At 41.8% G+C, this 21735-nt stretch overlaps 1 long non-coding RNA gene across 2 annotated transcripts in view; it reads right to left on the bottom strand.

Annotated features, from left to right (window-relative positions):
• LOC137777209 (uncharacterized) overlaps positions 1-21735 on the bottom strand; it is a 133319-nt gene that overhangs the window by 45629 nt on the left and 65955 nt on the right. For both annotated transcript variants that reach the window (XR_011076461.1, XR_011076462.1), the window contains exons 4-5: positions 17196-17318; positions 13839-13965 (exon numbers count right to left, since the gene is read on the bottom strand). This is a non-coding gene — a long non-coding RNA (uncharacterized lncRNA). The remainder of the gene's footprint in view (positions 1-13838; positions 13966-17195; positions 17319-21735) is intronic.

The raw sequence follows: 21735 nt of genomic DNA, 5'->3' as shown, positions 1-21735 counted from the left end.
GTGAGGGAAGAGGGTGTTTATCGTGAGTTTAAAGGCAGCCCCATCCTTCAGCCAACTCTAGGAGCAGAGAGGTCCCTCCTCTCTCTCTCAGTGATGGTTTTGACATTTTAGTTCCTTTCAACCTCCAAGCAAATTGGATCTGAACACAGATGAACAGGAAGAGAAGTGACGAAAAGTCAGGGCTTTATTTTAATGCCGAGTTCTTTTTCTTCCCCAATGCAGAAGTCATATTAAAGAAACAGCAGGATGCTGACAGGAAACTGTAAGTAGAAATAACACTTAAAACAAGTCAGAACAGCAGGCATATAGGTTGGTTTGTTTGTTAATTATATCTGATTTTATTTTCTAATGAATGCCCTAAGAAAGGGGGGAATCATTCTGACAGCTGTTTGAAACCAAATTTTAAGTCCTCTTAGAAAGAAGATACGGAGCAGAAGCAATCAGATTTCTATGAAGCAAGAGGAGGTCTCCACCAGCCCCCGTCGTTGATCAGATCCGTGAAGCTTAATGATTTATAATCCTGTGGATGAGTATCTAAATTCCTGATGCCTGTGTTACTTGGTAGAGAAAGTCTTTTGCTCACTTATGGGGAAGGTACTGATCGAGACATACATGAAATGCACATGTAAGTTGCCCACATTTATAACAAGTAAGCTGTAGCTCTTTTCTAGGTATGATATTCCCAGAGAGAACAAAGTATATTTGCCTTAGAGGAAAGTGTTAATTTTATCCAGATTAACTAGCTAAATGATTACACAGTCATGAATCAGAAAGAAAGATATAACTCTTAAAATGACTTAAGTGAGAAAGCAAAAAAACTATCTGGGGAGCAGGGCTGGGAGTGAATTAACTGACAAGAGTGTTTTTAAATTGCCCTAGGGGTGAATTAAGCCTCCTGCTTTTTTGTCAGAAATGAGTAATTACTAAAAGGAAGCAGCATAGTTCACATCTTGGCATTTTTATCCAGAATTAAGGTTTCACATTATACATTCCCACTCTATGTGGCACTTTATAGTCTAACTACAAATACCTGCACATCCAATCAAGGATACCTTGGAGATCAGGTCTATGCAGACAGAGCAGTCTGAATCATTTAGAACAAAATATGTGATGGATAAAATACAATAATTAAGGGAAAAAGCAGACTTGTCACCTAGATAATCCAAGCATCATCTCAGTTCCCAGAGGGATGACCCTCCCTCCTCTTCCCTTCACCCAGACCACCTTCAAAACTCTGCTTTGAATGGTGCCTCCTACAGGAAGCCCTCCCTGGTTCACTGACCTAATCCTTTCATTTTGCTCCTCACTGCCACAAGAAGCATGTCTGTTTTTTGCACTTGGTCCGTAGTAGCTTATCTTATATCATTATTAAAGTGTTCCTTTGCCTTTGTGTCTTTATTTTATCTACCCCCTTATAGAGAAGTGCCTTTAGGACCCCACTGTGTCTTCCATTTGCTGGGTATTTCCCCAGGGTGCTCCCTGTCAGCAAGGAGGAGTCACAGGAATGTTGCGTATCAACTGTGCACAGCCAGCATCAAATTGATGGCTTTGGCTTGGCTATCAGTCCTGTCTAAAAGTTTGGAGGGGGGCAAATGTGAAATAATATAAATAATTTTAATTAGATTCTTTTAAAACCTCCTGGAACCTGTTTCATTATCTGTTATGTAGAAATAATGTGAAATTCCCATCCCTCGCCCTCCACCCTGATTTTCTTTAAACCGGCTATTCCTGTTTTTTTTTGAATTGAGGGTTTCTTCAGGCTTGCTTGAATTTTACTAATAAACTCAAAACCCAGCCTGTGGGCTAGATGCAAGGCTGTGTCAGCATAGATGCCAGCTCAGGGCAGCAGTGCTTCCTTCTCAAAGGGACTGGCTTGGCCACATTCCGAAGTTAATGCAATGTCTGTGGCTTGGGGGAGTTTGGCACAGTAAAGGGGTCTGAATTCCTACAGTCACTGACTCTGCAGTCCCTCTGGGGAGAAAGAAGGAAATGAAATTCTTTAACACATTCTCAAGTCCATGGAATTCTGGCAAACAACAGACACGGTTAATTCAAGATGGGGCTGAATTAAGATAGAGCCAGAGATTGGGAATTGATTTCCCAGGAATTGACGTAAAATATTTTCCATTTGAAACACTTTCAAAATGGAATTTCTTACCCTCTCTTTATTAATATCCAAGGTATTCAGGACCCTATCCTGAGGCTGTTTTAGCCAAGACATGTAGGCTTGCACTTAAGAATGAGTGTATGTTGGGATTTGGGAAGGGAGGAGAAACTCGCTGTGAAGAAATGCATCCCTTCTGCTTCTGAGAGCCAAGGAGAGCAATCCAATCTGCAAAATGTCTCTCATCAGCTTTCTTTCCACCAGCATCTCACAAAATTTCCTCAGAGTTTTCAAGAAAACTGGTGGAAGACGTCATGCTGACAATGAGGAGCAGCTGTAGGCAAATTAGCTCAGGTGTGGAGTTAGGCAAGAAATCAGTGGCTAAGGCTCCATGCTCCCAGTGCAGGGGGCCCGGGGTTCGATCCCTGGTCAGCGAACTAGATCCCACATGCCGCAGCTAAAGATCCCGCATGCTGCAACAAGGATCCCGCACACGGCAACGAAGTTCCCATGTGCCGCAACTAAGACCCGGCACAGCCAAATATCTAGATAGATGATAGCTATATAGATAGATAACAGATAAATAGAAAATATTTTTTTAAAAAAGAAAGAAATCAGGCTAAGGGTTGGAACAACTAACGAAAGTGCTAAGAGCAGAATGTCCAGTTGACACCACCGGGTATGTACCCCAGCTGCCCAACCGTGATGACGCTGGGTAGTGGGAGAAGCCCATGAATGGGAAACCAAGCAGTGGGAGCAGTTACCAACTGTCCAGTGACCAGGTTCTAACCATCTCTCCAGCACCGATCAGCGGGGGCCTGGCAGTGTCTTGCTATGCCTTTCTAGACCTAGGGTCCCCCATCTGTAAAATATGCAGGGCCAGCTCCGTGGGCGTGCACTGGGCTTAGTGTTCGGCTGTCACCATCTTGAAATTCTTAATAACAAGGGACCCCATATTTTCATCTTGCACTGGGTCCCACAGATTATGTAGCTGGTCACGGAACTAAAAGTAGGATATTAAGGGGTTCTAGTTAAATGAATTGATTCATTTATATTATTTTGTTTTAAGCTATCTATAAAATTATCCTGTGAAATCAGGGTGATGAGAGGATGGAAACTAGAGACCACACTTTAAACATGCTTTATTGGCAAATGGTGTGGTCTTGATCAAAAGGCTACTCCAATTAACTGACAAGGTTAGCTGAACTCCTCCATATAGATTAACTGTCAGCAATAAGATGCTGAGTTACTTACTAAACATGAAAATTTATACTGAAGGTATCTTAATCTCCTGGCTCTTTTGATGTCAGGGGATGCTCATTCTAAACTATAATTCTCATTGAATAATACAACATAGAAAATGTACGGCTGTTTTAGTTTCTGGTGATTTTAGTTATATTAAGATCATAGTAATATTCACAATAAAAAGCAAACATTTATTAAAGACTGACTATGAGTAGGGATCTTTGTTAGGCTCTGGGATTTGAGATTTAGGGTTAGGATCAAAGTCGGGATTAAAGTTAGGGGTTAGGATTAGGGTTAGGGGTTGGGATTATGATTAAGGCACAGTACCTGCCTTGGAGACATACTACACACAGAAACCTAGACTGACTATTCATGAGTATAAACAACATATACATGCTTGCATACACATACACACACTACAGAAAAAAAGAAGGAAGTTTGGTTAAGGACCAGTGAGCCTCAGAATACTGCAGGAGTTCAGGGGAGGGAAATCTCAGGAAGCCAGTCTAAACCATCATGGTCCCCTTGGTGACAACAGGGTGGGCCCCAAGGTATTCCCTGCAGCTGGTTCCTGGTCGAGTTTGGGAGTCACCATTGAGTCAATGAATATGTGGTGACACCACTTCCCGGGAGGCCCTGGCTAGTCCTATGGAGACCCAGAGGTGAACAAGCTGAGGCTCTGGCCTCCACACAGCTCCAATCCAAGGGAACGAGGAACACAGATGTGTGACGGACGCCTCCCTGTGACCACCAGCCCCGCCGCCTGCAGCTGAGTGACAGGAGGACTCTCAGAGAAGATGCTTCAATGTAATTCTCTTTGAGTTATTGATGGAGACAGTTGGAAAACGAGAAAAACATCAATCCGGGGAATCAAAAGAAGCAATCTTCCATCAGTAGGAGTGCACCAGGGAATGGTGAGGTGAGAATGTGACTTAAGATAGAGGCTCGGGTTTTACTCACTAGCTGGCTGCCGGGCAGTCCCAAGATCTTCCCAATCCTATTTGCTCAGAATGACAATCACAAAAAACGTTACCCAACATTTCTAAAAGTAAAGAAATATGCAGCATCATTTTGCTTTGCTTTAAACAACTGTGATTTTTAAAATACGAAGAGATAAATCACTGAAGAATCCCTGACTTTATAAAATGTCTCACTACAAGATGGCCTTAAAAAGGAAATTCCCACAGTAGTACATTTTAGGTAGAATTTGACTTCCACCCAAAAAATTTATATGCAACATGGAAGCAGCCCATCTACTATATAAAGTCAGGTAGGCTTGAAGTTGATCCAAGTCATAAAAAAATATGAAGCAGTCATTCTTCACCAAGATTATTCAATTGAGAAATCTGGAAGAGCAATCTAAACAACAATCTTCCTGTCAGTGGCTATATTATTAGACTGCAGCTTTCCAGTTTCCTGTATGTTGACAGGAAGCTGATCTCCTGAAGTAGAAAGAATAAGACAATGTATACCCGTGGGATCATTTCTTCAGCCCCATTAAATGTTACTCAGGGCCAGTTTGTCTACACACAGCCCCTTCCACTGCAGAGAAAAGTCTGAAGTAACAGATTGGCATACAGGGATTTCCAGGAAAGTTCTAGAATGAAGTATTTAAATGATGACTTGTGAGCACTTAGAAATTGAGAAGCGATCACTGATTTGTATTTGCTTGAGCAGCCATCCTAAATGATTGATGAAAAGACTCATGTGAACCCGGAGGGAGGGCCCTAATAGAATATCACAGGGCTCTTCCCTGCTCAACATTTCATCAACTCCTAGAATAAACATATGGAAAGCCCTTTTATCAAAATCATGTGGTACACAAAGCTGGAAGGCTAACATATTAGGTAGCAGAACCTAGATTCAAAGAGTTTCAATAGTATGGAAGAAAGAATCAAAACAAACAAAATATAGTTTATAAGGGATAAATGTAAAATTTTACATTTAGGATTTTATATAAAGGAAAAAATCTGGCTTGATGGAAGATCATGTGACAGAGAACTAGGTGTCTTGGCTGGACACAGGTTTTACATGGGCCCTTAATGAAATATAGATATTAAAAACAACAACAAAACGCTAATGGATTCTTGGCAGTTAACATTTATTTTCTCCTTGGTTATCAAGGATTCTTATTTTCTTTATACTCTTCTGAACTTTTCCAAGTTTTCTACAATGAGCATATGTTATTTTTATGAACAGAAAAAAATTACTCTTAGTCTTTGAAAATATTTAAATGACTGTCTATGGAAGTTGGAGCAGGCTATTCTGTATAGTTTTAGAGGCTGGAACTAGGAAAAATGGCTAGTATCCAGTTCACAGTGGAGTGAATTCCTACTCCTGGAAGTGTCCTCATAAATGTTGGCTAACTACAAAGGTAGCATAGCATAGAACGGTGGCTAAAAGCTCTGGTTCTGACAATGGCCTGGGTTCAAATCTTGACTGTGCCCCTTATTACTTGTATGACTTAGACAGGCATTCCACTATTTCTCCATCTATGAAAGATGCATGATGGTAACTGTACTCATATGGTTACAAAGGATTCAATGGGTTCATCTGTATCAATGTTCTTAAGACAGTAACTGGTCTATGCTCAATAAACATTAGCTACTAGTATCTGTCAGAAGTGGCACAGAAAGGATGTCTGCTTCGCTTGAGAAATTAAACTAAATGATTACCAAGGGTTCCCTGCAATTCCATGATCTTATTGTCCTAGGTGGGAGATTGCCCCCCTCAGGTGGTACTCTTATTACCTAAGTCTGAAGTTCTGAACAGAATCTTGATAATAACAAAATTATTGCAGGAGAGGAAGTGTCCACAGGAGGATGCCATCCAAAGGTTATGCAGAATCTCATGAGTTTCCTTACCGATAATAGAAAGGAGACCCAGCAATGGCACTGGACATGTAAGCCAAATTCATGATTGAGGTTCCAATGACTAGACAAAAGATAGGGCATGGGTGAAACAGTCAGAAGAAAAGGGAGCCAAAGGAATTACAGTAAACAAAAGTCCATGTTCATTCATTTATTCATTCATTCATTTGTTCAACAAATGCATTTACCAAGCATCTTCTATGTATGTACTAGGCACTGTGCTGGCTCTAAGCACAGAAAACCAGGCAAAGTCCCTACCCTAATGGAATCTGCAGTCAGTGGGAAATTTATTTGAACCAAATAGTCATACCAATAAATATAAAATTACAGCCATGATCAGCATATGAAGGAAAAGTACCCAGGGTCATATGGTAGAGATTTGCCCTGGATATAGAGGTCAGGGAAGATAGCCCTGGGGAAGCCATGACTGAGCTGAGATTTGAAGAAAGGGGGGAAGTTACAAGATGAAGAGGGGCAAAAAGCAATTGGAGAGGGGAAGCATAGCAAGTAAAAGGAAGTGAAAGAAGACCAGAGTGATTGGTTTGCAGGAAGCATGGTGGAGCATGGTTTGAGATAGAGCTGTATGGGTGCAGGGCCTGTTAAGACTATTGCACCCTAAAATAATGGAAAGACATTCAAGCATTTTAACCATTTTCAGGTGGCGTGGGGGCGGACATGAAGATCAGGTGAAGAAATCACTCTGGATGCATTGTGAGAGGCAAAGGTCAAAATGGCTGCAGACAGACCAGTAAGGAGGCTTTTACAGCAGCCTAGGTGAGAGATGATGGTAGCTTAGGATAGTGGGAAAGGACGAAGGGAGAAGAGTATGGATTCAGGAGAGGTTTAGAAGGCAAAATTGAATGTGAAGGGTAAAGCAGAGGAAAGGGTCCTGGAGACCCCAAGTTCTGGCCTGCTTAACCCTTCAGTGAGATAGGGAGCACTGAAGAGATTTGAAGTGGGGGTGGGGGAGATCAAAAACTTGGTTTTGGGACAAAACTATAATTCAGAAAGATACATGCAACCCTATGTTCAGAGCAGCATTATTCACAATAGCCAAGACATGGAAGCAACCTAAACGTCCATTGACAGATGAATGGATAAAGAAGATGAGGTACGTATTATATATACAATGGAATACTATTCAGTCATAAAAAAGAATGAAATAATGCCATTTGCAGCAACATGGATAGACCTAGAGATTAGCATACTAAGTGAAGTAAGTCAGAAAGAGAAAGACAAATACCATATGATATCACTTATATATGGAATCTAAAATACATCACAAATGAAGCTATCTATGAAACAGAGACAGACTCACAGACATAGAGAACAGACTTGTGGTTGCCAAGGGGGAGGGGTGGGGGAGGGATGGATTGGGACTAGCAGATGCAAACTATTATATATAGGATGGATAAACAACAAGGTCCTACTGTACAGCACAGGGAACTATATTCAATATCCTGTGATAAACCATAATGGAAAAGAATATGAAAAAGAATGTATATATATGTATAACTGAGTCACTTTGCTATACAGCAGAAATTAACACAACATTATAAATCAACTACACTTCAATTTTAAAAAGTAAAATTGGAAAAAAAGAGTTTGGTTTTGGATGTGTTATATTTTAGATGTCTGTGAGACTTCCCAAGTGGAAATGTTAAGTAGGAAGTTGGATACGTGGGTCTAGAGCTCAGAGGAGAGATCTAGGCTGGGGAAACATTTTTGGCATGAATAAAATATAGAATAAGGAGAGAAGAGTGTCCAGGAGTGAGCCTTGGGTATTTTAATATTTATTGACTTGAGAAGAATAGATAAGGCTACAAAGGAGATAGCAAATTACCTGTCAGAGAAGAGAGAGGAAACCAGAAAAGTCTTGTGTCATTGAAGCCAAGAAAAGACAGTGGTTGCAGGAGGAGGAGTGGTGAACGGGGCAGACTACTGTTGGGAGGTCAGGGAAGAGGAAGAACCTCAGCACAAGCTGTTTGGTTGGGTTGATGGGTCAGGACCCAACCTGACAGTGACCTGAGGAGTCAGTGGGAAGTGAGCAAATAGAGTCCACAAGTATAAATATTCTTTCTAGAAGTCTCTAGAAAGGGGAGAAGAGAATGTGATGGTTTGAGAAGAATGTACGGTTGGGATATGGTTGTCTCCACTCATCCCACTCCACTCTCAATGGGAGGGAGTTTTGGGTATGCTTTAAAGCTAACAAGAATAATCCAGTTGAGAAGAGACTGAAAATAAAAGCATGAGGAGAGAACATGCAGCACCACAGTGGGATAAGGGGCTAAAAAGGATACATGGCCAGGGACTTGCCTTTTGGCCAGGCAGATGACGCAGGAAGAACTGCCTGGTCACAGGGTGGTCACAAATGGTAGGACTCGATGTTATGACAATGCTGGTGGAGAATGAAGCAGCTGGGATCAAAGCTCTGTGTTTCTCCCTGGTTTAGGCTTCCAAGCCAAACATTTGCGAGAAATTGGTACGGTACTACCAAGAAATCTTAACTCAGGTATCCCAGAGATTGGGTCCTTGCCCCAGATAGAAATAGCAGTAGTCCCTGTGGGTGGGAGTTCTTAGGGTTCTCTTCTGAGTTGAAATCCAGACCAATTATTATCTGAGGAAATGATATCAGGTGTGTTTCCTCATTCAGGTCACAAGATTATTTCCCAGAACCATAATATTTTGCAAATGAAGAAACTGAGCTGCCTCCCTAGCTATGGCTCATCTCAACCAGAATGGAAGAATTTGGAGTTTGCACGAGTCCAACTTTCCAGTGTTTTCTAAAGTGTAGAATACCAACATGGCATGAAGCCATCGTCTGAGACACAGTGTCTTCAGACACCCACTCCCAGGCCTTATGAAGTCACAGCAGCGAAGGAACTCCAGTTTGTCATGAGCATCTGCTAGGTGCCAGGCTGTGTGTCAGTCTCGTTGGCAGGCATTATCTCATTTAATCCTCCTAACAGACTCTGACTTCTGGATCTGAGCTTCTACCCAAGACAAGAGAAATCCGCTTTGCCACCTTTCTGAGCGCTCCAGGCTGGTTCTTTTATTTCCCTGGTGGCCTTCATGTATGGCTCCAGGCTAACCTGGCCTGCCAGGCCCACGACAAAGTAGATTTTTGAGTTTATGGCAGCACATTTCCCTGAGATTTTCCATAATTCTCCCAGCCAACCCAAGTGCCAGGAAAGGTCTGTATTTTTATCTCAACTTTCCTTTCTTCCAAGTTGTGTTCCAGACAAATATTTGTGGTCATTGCCCAATGAGACCAAAGTACACAAATTTCATGTGCTAATTTAAAAAAAAAAAAAAAAAAGAAAAAAGGCAGGAGGAAGGATTTTCTGAGTACTTACCAGAGACCTAATGCATTATTTTTTAAGCCAACAATCCAAGCTTAATTCCAACCCCCATTGTCAAAATCCTTTCATCTCTCAATTGACAAAACCAGAGCAAGCCACTGAGCAGGGCTTCTAGGAGGAAGTGAGGTTTCCAACAAACAGGAAGCAAACTTCTTCTCCTCTCCATTTCTCAAAGACATATTTCGTCTGTCCTTGGCCACTAGGGACACTTAGGATCAACACTTTCCTTGTCGCTAGTCACACTACCATAACTGCAACACCTCCTATGAGAATATCTCCCTAATCAGCTTTTATGTTCTAAATTTCTATAAATTTTTCTTGGTATCTTGTTTTTCCCAGTTTTATAATCAGGTGATATAAGCATAAGTAGAATGCTGACAATTGACCCCAGACTCATAAAAGCAATCCCTAAACAGTTTGTTCCTAAGAAACAGCAGCTCCGATCCCAAAGGATAATCCTTCACAGGGCAAATAAATATGATGTGTCTGTAATCCCAGAGTGCCCTGAGGATTGCTGAAGTGGGTCAGGGATTCAGAAGGCTGCTCCATTCCCATCTGGGAGGAACTCCTACTTCCTTCCCTCTCCAGCCTTTGTCTGCCTGCCCCCAGCTCCCCACACTTCCTCCGTGTAAAAGTGAGGAAGGCTTTCCTCCTCCAAGTTTGCACGCACCTGTCCCTAACTGAATTCAGTAATGAATCAGTCAGTAACAATGTACTGAATACCAGCTACATGGGAGACCTTTCATTACCTCTGTCTGCATAGCTCATTAAGAATGAGGAACATAACTCTTTGAAAACACATACTGTAGAAATGCTGAATAATAATGATAACCATTAATAACACATCAGCCTAAGTGGAAATCGAGTTTTACTCAGGTAGATAAAATTACCTGCGGAGTACAATACATCTGTGGAATAAAGTGAGTCAGCACCCAGACACTTGTGCTGTTTGTAACAGTGATATTCTTTATTCAGTTTGTGTAAGTCACACCTGGCATTCAAAGCCTGTTTCTCAAACACAAGGCCCTTGAAAGCTTTTCCTTTTTAATATATATGCGCCATTGTCTTTTTCACTAGAATAATTTCGAGTTACGGGCTCTTTTCCCAACAAGATCAGGTAGGAAAAAAATGTTGATGTGAACTTATTGCGTGTTTAATTCATTCTTTCCTTCCTTCAGCAAGCATGTGTTGCAGGCCTGCTACGCTTCAGGCATTAGGCCAGGCACTGAGCTACCAGGGTGAGCAAGACACAGTCATGCCCACAAGTTGCTCACAGTTTAGCAGGTACCTACCCAAATTATAGCAACTGTTACAGGTGCCATGGCAGACATCTGTGAAGTCGTTACGGTAGGAGCCCAAAAAGCCGTTAAGGTGGGTTCTACCTATGAAAGGTCATAAAAGACTTTACAGAAGAGATGGAAAACAATCGCTTGGCCAAAAATGCATACCATTTCAGATTCACATTCAAGCATCATGTTTCAATGCATTTTGTCATTAAGTGACTAATCTCTCTAAATACAAAAGAATTTGTTATTTCTGGCAGAAATGATAGTCAAGCTTAGGAACTGCGGTACTGGCTCGATCAATATGTGAGATGTTTTTAATTGAGGTCTGTGGTTTGTATATTCTTCTATAGAACAATCCACAATTGCTGTCAAATTTTTCTATTCTCAGCTGGCTTATCTACAAACAAAATAAAGCAACAGTTTCAACCCATTCTGCAAAAATCTTCTGGCCCAGTATCTGCTAAAGTTGCGCATCCTAGAGTAGTGACTTCACTATTTAAAATATATCTGGTGAAATTTGAATAAGCTCTGCAGTTTAGTTAATAGTTTTGTACCAATGTTAATGTCTTCATTTGGAAAATTGTACTACGGTTGTATAGATGTTAAAATTGGGAAACTTGGGTGAGGGAATATATGGGAAAGCTCTGTACCAGTTCTGCAACTTTTCAGTAAATTTAAAATTAGTTCAAAATAAAAAGTAAATAATACATGTGTGCGTGTACAGATGTATTTACATTTTTTATGAGATCAATGCTACACAAAGTGTGTTCCACAAATTCTTTTTTTTTGGTGGGGGGCTTTGAGTCACCCATCCATGAGGTCTTTTCTACAAGCAGTTTCTTTTATCTCCATGAAGATTTTATTTATAAAGTGCAGCTTATTTATGAAGTGCAGCTGTTAATATCTACTTTTTTTACTTTACATTTTTTAAACACTTTTTTAAAAATAAATTTATTTTATTTTATTTATTTTTATTTTTGGCTGTGTTGGGTCTTCGTTGCTGTGCGCAGGCTTTCTCTAGTTGCGGCAAGTGGGGGCTATTCTTCGTTGCGGTGCATGGGCTTCTCATTGTGGTGGCTTCTCTTGTTGCGGAGCATGGGCTCTAGGCACGCGGGCTTCAGTAGTTGTGGCACATGGGCTCAGTAGTTGTGGCATGCAGGCTCAGTAGTTGTGGCTCGCGGGCTCTAGAGCACAGGCTCAGTACTTGTGGCGCACAGGCTTAGTTGCTCCGCGGCATGTGGGATCTTCCCGGACTAGGGCTCGAACCCGTGACCCCTGCATTGGCAGGCAGATTCTTAACCACTGCACTACCAGGGAAACCCTACTTTTTTTTTTTTTAATTGAAGTATAGTTGATTTACAATGTTGTGTTAGTTTCAGGTGTACAGCAAAGTAATTCAGTTACATATTATATATATCAAAGAATATATATAATATGTATTATATATATAAGAATATGTATTTTTTCAGATTATTTTTCCATTATAGGTTATAATAAGATATTGAGTATCGTTCCCGGTGCTATACAGTAGGACCTTGTTATTTATCTATTTCATATATAGGAGTGTGCATCTGTTAATCCGAAACTCCTAATTTATCCCTCCCCTCCTCAATATCAAAAAAAACCCAAGCGACCCAGTCAAAGAACGGGCAGAAGACCGAAATAGACATTTCTCCAAAGAAGACATACAGATGGCTAACAGGCACATGAAAAGATGCTCAACATCGCTAGTTATTAGAGATTTGCAAATCAAAACTACAATAAGGTTATCACCTCACACCGGTCAGGATGGCCATCATCAAAAAGTCTACAAATAATAAATGCTGGAGAGGGCGTGGAGAAAAGGAACCCTCCTACACTGTTGGTGGGAATGTAAATTGGTACAGCTATTATGGAGAACAATACGGAGGTTCCTTAAAAAACTAAAAATAGAGTTACCATATGATCCAGCAATCTCACTCCTGGGCATATACCCAGAAAAGACGAAAACTCTAATTTGAAAAGACACATGCACCTCAGTGTTCATAGCAGCACTGTTTACAATAGCCAAGACATGGAAGCAACCCAAATGTCCATCAACAGATGAATGGATAAAGAAGATGTGGTATATATGTACAATGGAATATTACTCAACCGTAAAACAGAATAAAATAATGTCATCTGCAGCAACATGGATGGACCTAGAGATTATCATACTAAATGAAGTCAGACAGAGAAAGACAAATATCATATGATATCACTTATATATGGAATCAAAAAAATGATACAAATGAACTTATTTACAAAAGACTATTATTACTATTACTATTACTAATCAGACTATTACTAATCAGACAAACTAAATATGGAAACTGAAAGCAAGCGTTTAGAAAGTTTTATAACAATTTAACATTTCCACAATATTTAAGCATATGATTGTTTTCCTAAAAATTTATTTTTATTGCATTTTTTAAAAGTATCAATCTGTATTAGAGTTCTCCAGAGAAACAGAATCAACAGGATGTGTGTGTGTGTGCGTGTGTGTGTGTGTGTGTGTGTGTGTGTGTGTTTACATATACAGAATTCCTTCTTGCTCAGGGGAGTTCAGTCTTTGTTCTATTAAGGCCTTCAACTGATTGGATAAGGCCCACCCATACTATAGAAGCAATCTGCTTTATTCAACTACTGATTTAGCTGTTAATCTCATCTAAAAAACCACTTTCACAGAAACATCCAGAATAATGTTTGACCAAATATCTGGGCACCCTGGCCTAGCCAAGTTAACACAAGTTATCACATAGTCCATGACAGATTGGAAGATAGTTCGAGAAGCACTGTACAAGACAACTTTTAATAGTCTACCAAATAGTTCCATGAATAAAAAAAATTCAGACTAAGAATGTTCATTTTATGTGGAAACAGGGGAATTACTGTGAGCAGTGCCTTGAATGGTCTGGGGGAAAAAAAAATAGAATCACTTTTCTATACTCACCTTTGAGCTTAAGCCATTAAAATCCACCTTTGCCCTTTGAGACAGTTCGTATAGCTCTAATCTTGAGGTTCCCAAACTTTCCCAATTCACAGCATCTTAGTGTCTCAGTAATTTTTTCACAGAGCTCCTAGGCCAAAAGAAAAAAAAACACTAACATAAATCTCACTTATCCAGTAGAAAGTTCCCAACAACTTAGCCATTTGAAAATATAATACACATAAATTGAAAGAAAAAATATTTTTATTTTTTTCTTAACCACAGTTATTTATAAAAGGATATGTATGCCAGGCATTGAACATCATCTCTCAAACCTTGGAACCTGTATAGACACCACCACTTATTCACCTCGTGTTCACACTGATTTTCACTTACTACTTGCATTTTATAACAGCTGCTGAAAATCCAGCTTCTCAAAGATAAGACATCTTTGAAAGGAGTGCAGCACAATCTAATGTTGAAACTGTGAACGATCTTGACCAAGTAGTTCACCTGGTGGCCAACAGATGTCAAGCATCACCACATCTCCCTCAACATTTAGCCTATGCCACAGGACGTCCGTGAGTTTGCTGTGGTGTCCTGGGTACCTAGCGCATAGTTTGGGATTCCTGGCTCTATTCTTTTTCCATTTTTGATTCTGTTCTCCCATTTGTAAAATATAAGCACCCACTTTAAGTGTCTAGCAACTACCTCTGTTAAAGCTGGGATTAAGCAGAATATAACATTTACTGTCATGTTATAACTCTGACCTTTCACTGCTAGCACTCAAGAAGCTGTGTATTCCATCCTCTGTTCTTTGTCTCTGGTAAAGGCTGTAGAGGATGAGAAGGCTCCCAATGGCCAGGCATCCCAAATATGTGTCTCGGAGAACAGAACAAAATCTTTTGCTCTGTTATACATTTAAATAAAAATACAGTTTTTAACCAAGCTCATAAATAAATACAGAGAACAGATGGGTGGTTCCTGGGGGAGTGAGGTGGGGGGGACAAAATGGGTGAAGGAGGTCAAAAGGTACAAACTTCCAGTTATAAAATTAATAAGTCATGGGTATATAATGTACAGTGTGGTAACTATAGTTAATAATACTATATTGAATATTTGAAAGTTGCTAAGAGAGTAGATCTTAAAAGTTTTCATCACAAGAAAAAAAATGTTGTAACTATGTATGGTGACGGATTTAACTAGACTTATCATGGTGATCATTTTGCAGTATATACAAATATCGAATCATTATGTTGTATACCTGAAACCAATCAAATGTTACATGTCAATTATACCTCAGTTAAAAAAAAAGAATACAGTTTTTAACTCATGATGTTATCTTTTAACAGATCATTAGATCAAGACTGAAAGCAGTACAAAAATAGGTAGAATTTGGTACCTTTCTCCTAATTTTTAACCATTCTCAATCACATTTTAATCTAATCCTGATTTTTCTTTCCAATTACATTTATTTCACTCACCCTAAATTCCTGTCCCTTGGGTCATGTAAATGGCTCTAACAGGAGTACTTTGGTACTTAAGCATGGCTTGAAATCAAAGCCTTTGTTTTTTTCATCTGGGTCAATATGTTCTCCTCATCATTACAGTTGTCGTCATCATCATAATATGAACAATTTATCCTATTTGGCTGGTACCAACATTCGGAGAGATGGCCTCCCTCTGTCTCCTGTTTCTAGCTTTTCCTGGCTCCTTTTCCATAGGCAGAGGCAAGGGGAGAAACAGAGAGACTCATATATCTTATACTCCCTGCAAGATTGTCTCTTCCTGGCAACAACAAAAAAGACTTTCTCTTTCTCTGTCTCTCTCTCTCTCTCCACTCCTTTTCATAAAGATCCCCTATGTTCTTTTATCTACTGTTTATTACCACCTTCCTATAGTTGATGCAACCTACCTCTGATATTAAGCTACTGTCTTGTAATGGAAACTACATTCCATCACCAAGGATAAATCCAAGCTTATCAGAACATACTGTTTAAAGTATGTTTCATAATAAACAGCACACAATTGTAGATAGCGGCACAGAGCCACTGGGACTCCAGAACAGGTATCTGATGCCAGAACGCAGGAGAGCAGTGCTCTTCACTGGTGCTCCCATTTCACCCAGCCTGATGTTGAACTCCCCCCTTCCTTCTTGCTGGAGATTTTCTATAAACCAGATGTCAACAAATATATTGGATTCTTTATAATCTGTTTAACATTTCAAGAGTGTTGAAAGAGTTGGGCACATTATTCATTTCAACTACAGCTACTTTCTGATTACCTGGGGAAGGGATTAGCAGGATACCTGTTTGAAGCAAGGTATCCCAGAAGCCACCTCACTGGGTTTAAAATCTAACTGGTACACAGCCTTCAGTGGGAAGACTGATGGATGGTGTTCAGTAAAAATTAAAAGCCGAGGAAAAGCACAGGCCCCCGGGCCAGAACAAAGCAACTGCATGATGGTTCCACCTGGGAGTCGAGGTGGGAGTTTTTCCTTGCCATGCTCCTGGGGACAAAAGTGAAGTCAAAACTTCCTTGCAACAGTGATGAATTCCTCATCAGAGGGCCTCCCGCTTTTGCCGAGCTGATTTCATGAGTGGTAAATAAAGTGGTCCTCAAAGAGAGAGCTGATAGAGGAGGAAACAGAAAAAGCACAACCGAATCCCCAAAGATTCCCCGCATAGTGAAACAGGAGCAACTTTCAAAAGTGATGAGAGAGACCAGCCCAACCCCAGCTCTGTCTCAGACACGTTTTCTTCCTTCCTGACTCATCGGGTTTCTTTAGGAAAGCCTGGTGAGAAGGGATTAGGAAGCAGGCGAGGGAGCCAGCCTTTTCTGGCAACACGGGGCTTTGTGATTTCAGATTCTGCAAGTCTTCAAGAACAGACTCGGTGTGCTAGCATTCTAGGCTGGAGGCCAGCAACAGTTCAGCTACAGTGAAGCACATGAGATGGCTGGTGCTGTCAGCCAGAGACCCAAGGACTTTCCTGGGGCTGCGCCTCTCTGGAAGTTTGAAGCTATCGGGACAGGTTTGCCTTCTTGAAAGGTGCAAGTGTCACCAGCCAGGAGTGGCAACCTTCTTGAAATGTGCAAATGTCACCAGCCAGGAGTGGCAGATGCCGAGAGGCATCTGAAAACAGATCTCCATCTGGTAATGGGTTAGGCTTCCTGGGACACAGATTAGAATAGTTTGAAATAAAGCGACGGAAGCACCGGTTTGGCTTTTCACATATTGTTATGGTCTCTGGGTCATTTCCTGCCTTTGGAATTTATTTCCTTTCCAGGTTCAGCAGAACCCAATGAATACAAGAAAGAGATTGGGAGTTTTCTTCGCCTCGGTCCCAGCGGAGGGGTAGCTCTGTATCTGTGAACTTGTACCTCTGAGGTGGTTGCCTCTTCCCATCTGCTCTCACTGAGCCTGGTAGGAGGGAAGCTTTAGGAATGGAACGATAAATGGGGAAGGGAGCCATCTCCAGTTAAGTCAGATGAATCCTCTTGTTCCTAGAAAACAAAAAGGGAAAGAATCGATTGGGAGGGTGCAAAGGATGCTTTACTGGGGGGAGCTCTTTACCATCAGTATTCCGTTCAGGGAGGGACACAGCCCCTCTTGGAAAGAGGCTGACACCAGCTCCATGTAGGCAGCCCCTCCCCTGACCTCCAGTTAGGTACTGAGGACAGGTTGCTTCACAACCATGACCTGTTTTGTTTTATTTTACTAACCTTCGTTTCCCACTTTGTCCCCCCAGAGATTTAACGTAGCAACAACTGTCTTCCTGGCAGCATTTTAATGCTCATTCTGGGCACTTTGAAGCTGATGTGAATGAATCCTTATTGCAAAATTTCTCCGCAGCTCCCAGTATGCCCTGAACAGCCGCTGTAGTTCTGCAGTGCAGGGACGCCCCAGAGGTCAAGGTGAACCATCTAACGCAGAGGGCTGTAAGAGCTGGTCAAAACAATGCAGAGGCTGCTGCCACTGCCGTTTCTCTAAGTCTGAAAAGGTTTGTCTCTCTGGAGAGTGAACCACAGTCACAAGTTCCTTCTGAAAAGCCAGCTCATGCAGGCCTTGCCGTCAGGAGGAAGCTCGTGGAGTCTCTTCACATGTCCACAGCCCATGTCTCTCTAGACTGAGAGATCAGAGTTCACAGCTTTAGAGGAAGGGCTGATTTTTGCCCCAATCCTCAGCCTAAGCACAGCTAAACTGGCAGCAAGTGCTCTGTCAATGCAAAGGAAGGGGCAGCTGGTGATCAACCTTTATCCTGGTGGCCCCCTCCCCCATCCCTAGAAACAAGAACCAGAACACTCTCCCTTCCCCCACTGCCTTGACAGGAAGCCAGGTTATCACTGGGGCTCAGGAGAGAATCAAAGTGACCTTTCTGAATCACACCGTCTCATCGGGTGTCCACAGAAATGGTCTGTGACCTTCACAGTGATGTTTCCAACACTGAGGAAGTTCCAGGGGAAGGAAGGAAGTGGCTAGGGACAGAGTTGGCTCTATAAATAAGCAGCGTCAGAAACACCTGTAAGGTATGATTTTCAAAACAGTGAGAAGTCTGCTGAAGAGCCCCATTCTTCCTCTACAGAAGAGCACTCTGGAGGATTAAGGCATTGTGTTTCCATGTAAAAGTGTAACCTGGGACTGGTTAACTTTCTAAGCCTTTGCTTTTAAACTTTAGAGAGTCTTGATTGCACAGGTCTGGCAGGAGGCCAGGGATCTGCATCTTTTATCAAGCCCACCTGCTGATGCTGGTACAGGTGGTCTATGGCCCATACTTTGTAAAACTGTGCTGAGAGAATTGTGAATTATTGTCATATTAATATGGACTAACTGGTAATACCTGGATTCCAGGCCAGGCTTTGGCGCTCTGTGTGGGCAAGATAGTTTAATTCTCGGAGACTGAAGGCCTCAGGACCAGACGGTGACCGCTATAAATTTAGTTGGAGACTGGTTTCTAAATTATGGCTCAAAAGCCTGCAAAGTATGAGGATTGGTCCACAGGGTCAAAGAGGGCAGGACTTCTGCAGCATGTCCTGAATACTCACTGAAGTTCTGTGGTGCAGAAAACCCCAGAGGCCAGAGAGGACCCTCTGACCCCAGGGCTGCCGTCCTGATATCCTACATCTTGGGGTACAAGAACTGAAGGAATAGATATATCTCCTTTCCTTGCCCTCAGCCATTTCCAAATGGGAAAAAGGAAAAGGGGAAAAATAGATTTATTCAGTGCTTTATATGCCTTTGTATCTTTTAAATTCTCAAGTAGCCCTAGTATCATTTAGTCCCATTTTGAAGATGAGAAAACTGAGGATTAAAGATGTTGCACAACACTGTACTTCAGCTATACTTCAATAAAAAATAAATTAAAAAAAATCACAACATTGTGATTCAACTATACTTCAATAAAAAATAAATTTTAAAAAAAAAGATACTGGATAACTTTCGAAAATTCCCAAGGTCATATGACTATTGAATGCTTGAGCTGAAATTTGAACTCCCGTCTACCAAAGTCCAAGTTCCATTTTCTTTTCACAAAACCATTCATAACTAAAAGTTATGCTGTGACCATTCTGAGGGCCTAGATGTTTTGAGACCCTCAAAATACCCTCGCCTCTCCCTGACCTTCATCCATACCTGTTACCCACTCTATTGCAGAATCTCACCTCATCTTTGATCTTTATTCCATCCCTGGTCTGCAACCAATCTCTCAGTCCTGCTCATTTCTTATTACCATAAATTCATTAGCCCCAGGGGTGAAATATCATCACCTCTCCTGGGCCCAGGAGGACTTTTCTGATCCATAATTACTCCAGCCAATGACTTTAAGACCAGTGGGTCCTAGAGAACCCAGGATATCGCCAGAGGTTTCCACGGATTGAGAATCCTCAAATGCTTGAGAGGCATTAGTGTATTTACTGATCTGAGACCCCTCCCCTCAATCCCAATCCCTGTACTACCTACGCCCCATCCCCAGATCTCTTCTCAAATCAGAGCAGAGATGTAGGGAACCTGGATCAGCTGTTGCCCTTCTATTAGACGGAAATGCCGCCTCAAACCTCAACTTCCTAGTAACAGTGATTATTCTGGAATGCTGGGCACCCCCTAGTGGGAGTAACAGAGAGAAAAGACAGACTTTTGATGCTGTTCTCAATAACCCATCCACCCCCAGCTTCCTGCCCCTCAGCTGTCTTTGCCTTTGCGCCCATCTCACTGTTCTTGAAATGATTCATTCTTCCCACGATGACTGGGCCTTTTGCCCCATAAAACCCTCCCTGTCTTTACAGACATAATGGGCTAAAATTAAGCAGAAGGCAACTCAGGCAGAACAGCAGGAAAAACTTCCTATAGTGAGAGCTCTTAAAAACTCTAAAATTCCTTATAAGGCAAACTACGACCTAACTGCACTGGGTAAACAATAGAGAATATCTCGGAAAGATAATTTTGGAAGGGAGGGGGATGAGGGAAAGGGTGCTTTCCTGATTTCGAAATACATGTTAACACACACATCTGACCCCCTCAGCCTGAACTGAAGACTTACATTAATGCCCTGTGCTATGTCTTACCTCCTCTAAGGCCAAGGGAACACTCAACATTTACCCATTTTGGAATAAACTGATAAAGCCCTGTCCTAGCAGAGGGGCAGCCCATCTGTGGCCTGGGCACTATAGACCGCTGTGGGACATTCTGAACATTTGTCACTATCACTCACTCTTTAAAGACCCTGGCCATAGCCCCCCCCCCCCCCCATGACAGGGGATGAGCCCTATTACATTATAATCAATAAACCATTTTCTGAGTACCTACAATACACAAGGCTCAGGTAGACCCGATCTTACGCATTTTAAAGATCTGCCCACATCTAGTTTAGTCCTTTGTCCAAAGAAGGGCTTTAATAAAAGAGAGAGAGAGAGAGCTAAAGTTTTCAAGTGATGCATTAAGAATTCTTCTGGGCATATTATTCACAGCCCACATTTTAGTTAAATACCTCATCATCTGCTCACTGGGCAGGGGTCAGCCAATCTCATCCTGCAGCCCAATGCCTGTCCCTAGGGGATGTTATAATTCATAGCATCTCACCTCTCTATGCTTTTGGTTGTTATGGTCTTCCTTGTTCCTGGATTTGAGTCATCAACTCATTAGTGCCCATTCAAGTTAACCTTTCCTGATAAGTTCCCTGAAACCTTGCTCATAATGCTAGCCATTCCAGTGCAGAATTATCTCTGCTCCGGCTTCTGCCTCATCTTGAACCAAGTCGATTGGACAGTCTAATCTCCCAATGGCTTACGATGTTGATCTCTTTCATCTTTTCTTTCAGAGCCATTTGATGATGTTCATCTCTCCGACAACCAAGAACTCTGGAAAAATCTCTCCCCTCAGGCATTTCCATTTTTGTGTCCTTGCAAACTCAGCAGAGGCCTTTCAGGAGGAACCTCCGTGGGGGGTTACAGGACACACTGGACCCCAGTTCATGGGACCTCTGGGAGGCAGAGAAAGGTCAAGGAAGCTCCATGGTCAGCCTCTCGGGCCTAACAGCAGAAGCTGGGACTCCTTCCTGCATAACTTGGGCTCCAGTTAAAGGCATTTTTTAGTCTGGAGACCTTTGACCTCCACTCTGAATGGAACACTCAAAGGGTGAAGTAAGGTTCTCTGTTGGCAGGAAAGACACACTGATCTCTGGCCCTGGTGTGTCCGCCAGCCTGGAAAGATACCCAAACTGTGGTGAGTTAGCTGAGCCACCTAGAGTGCTACTGTCAGAGTCAACCATTCCTCTTCATGTAAGCTGGCCTTGACTTTGGAAGAAAGGGTAGTGATGTGTTTATGTGCTCAGAGGAGAAAACACTATGGAGAGAGAATGAGACTTAAAAGGCATAAACCCAACTAGAGGCTGCTTTGGGTGACTGGCAAAGAAACCATAGAGAAGCTCTG

Source organism: Eschrichtius robustus, chromosome 15 (genome assembly GCF_028021215.1).
Source record: "Eschrichtius robustus isolate mEscRob2 chromosome 15, mEscRob2.pri, whole genome shotgun sequence".
In the NCBI taxonomy this organism is placed as follows: Eukaryota; Metazoa; Chordata; class Mammalia; order Artiodactyla; family Eschrichtiidae; genus Eschrichtius; species Eschrichtius robustus.
This window is presented reverse-complemented; position numbering and strand designations above follow the sequence as displayed.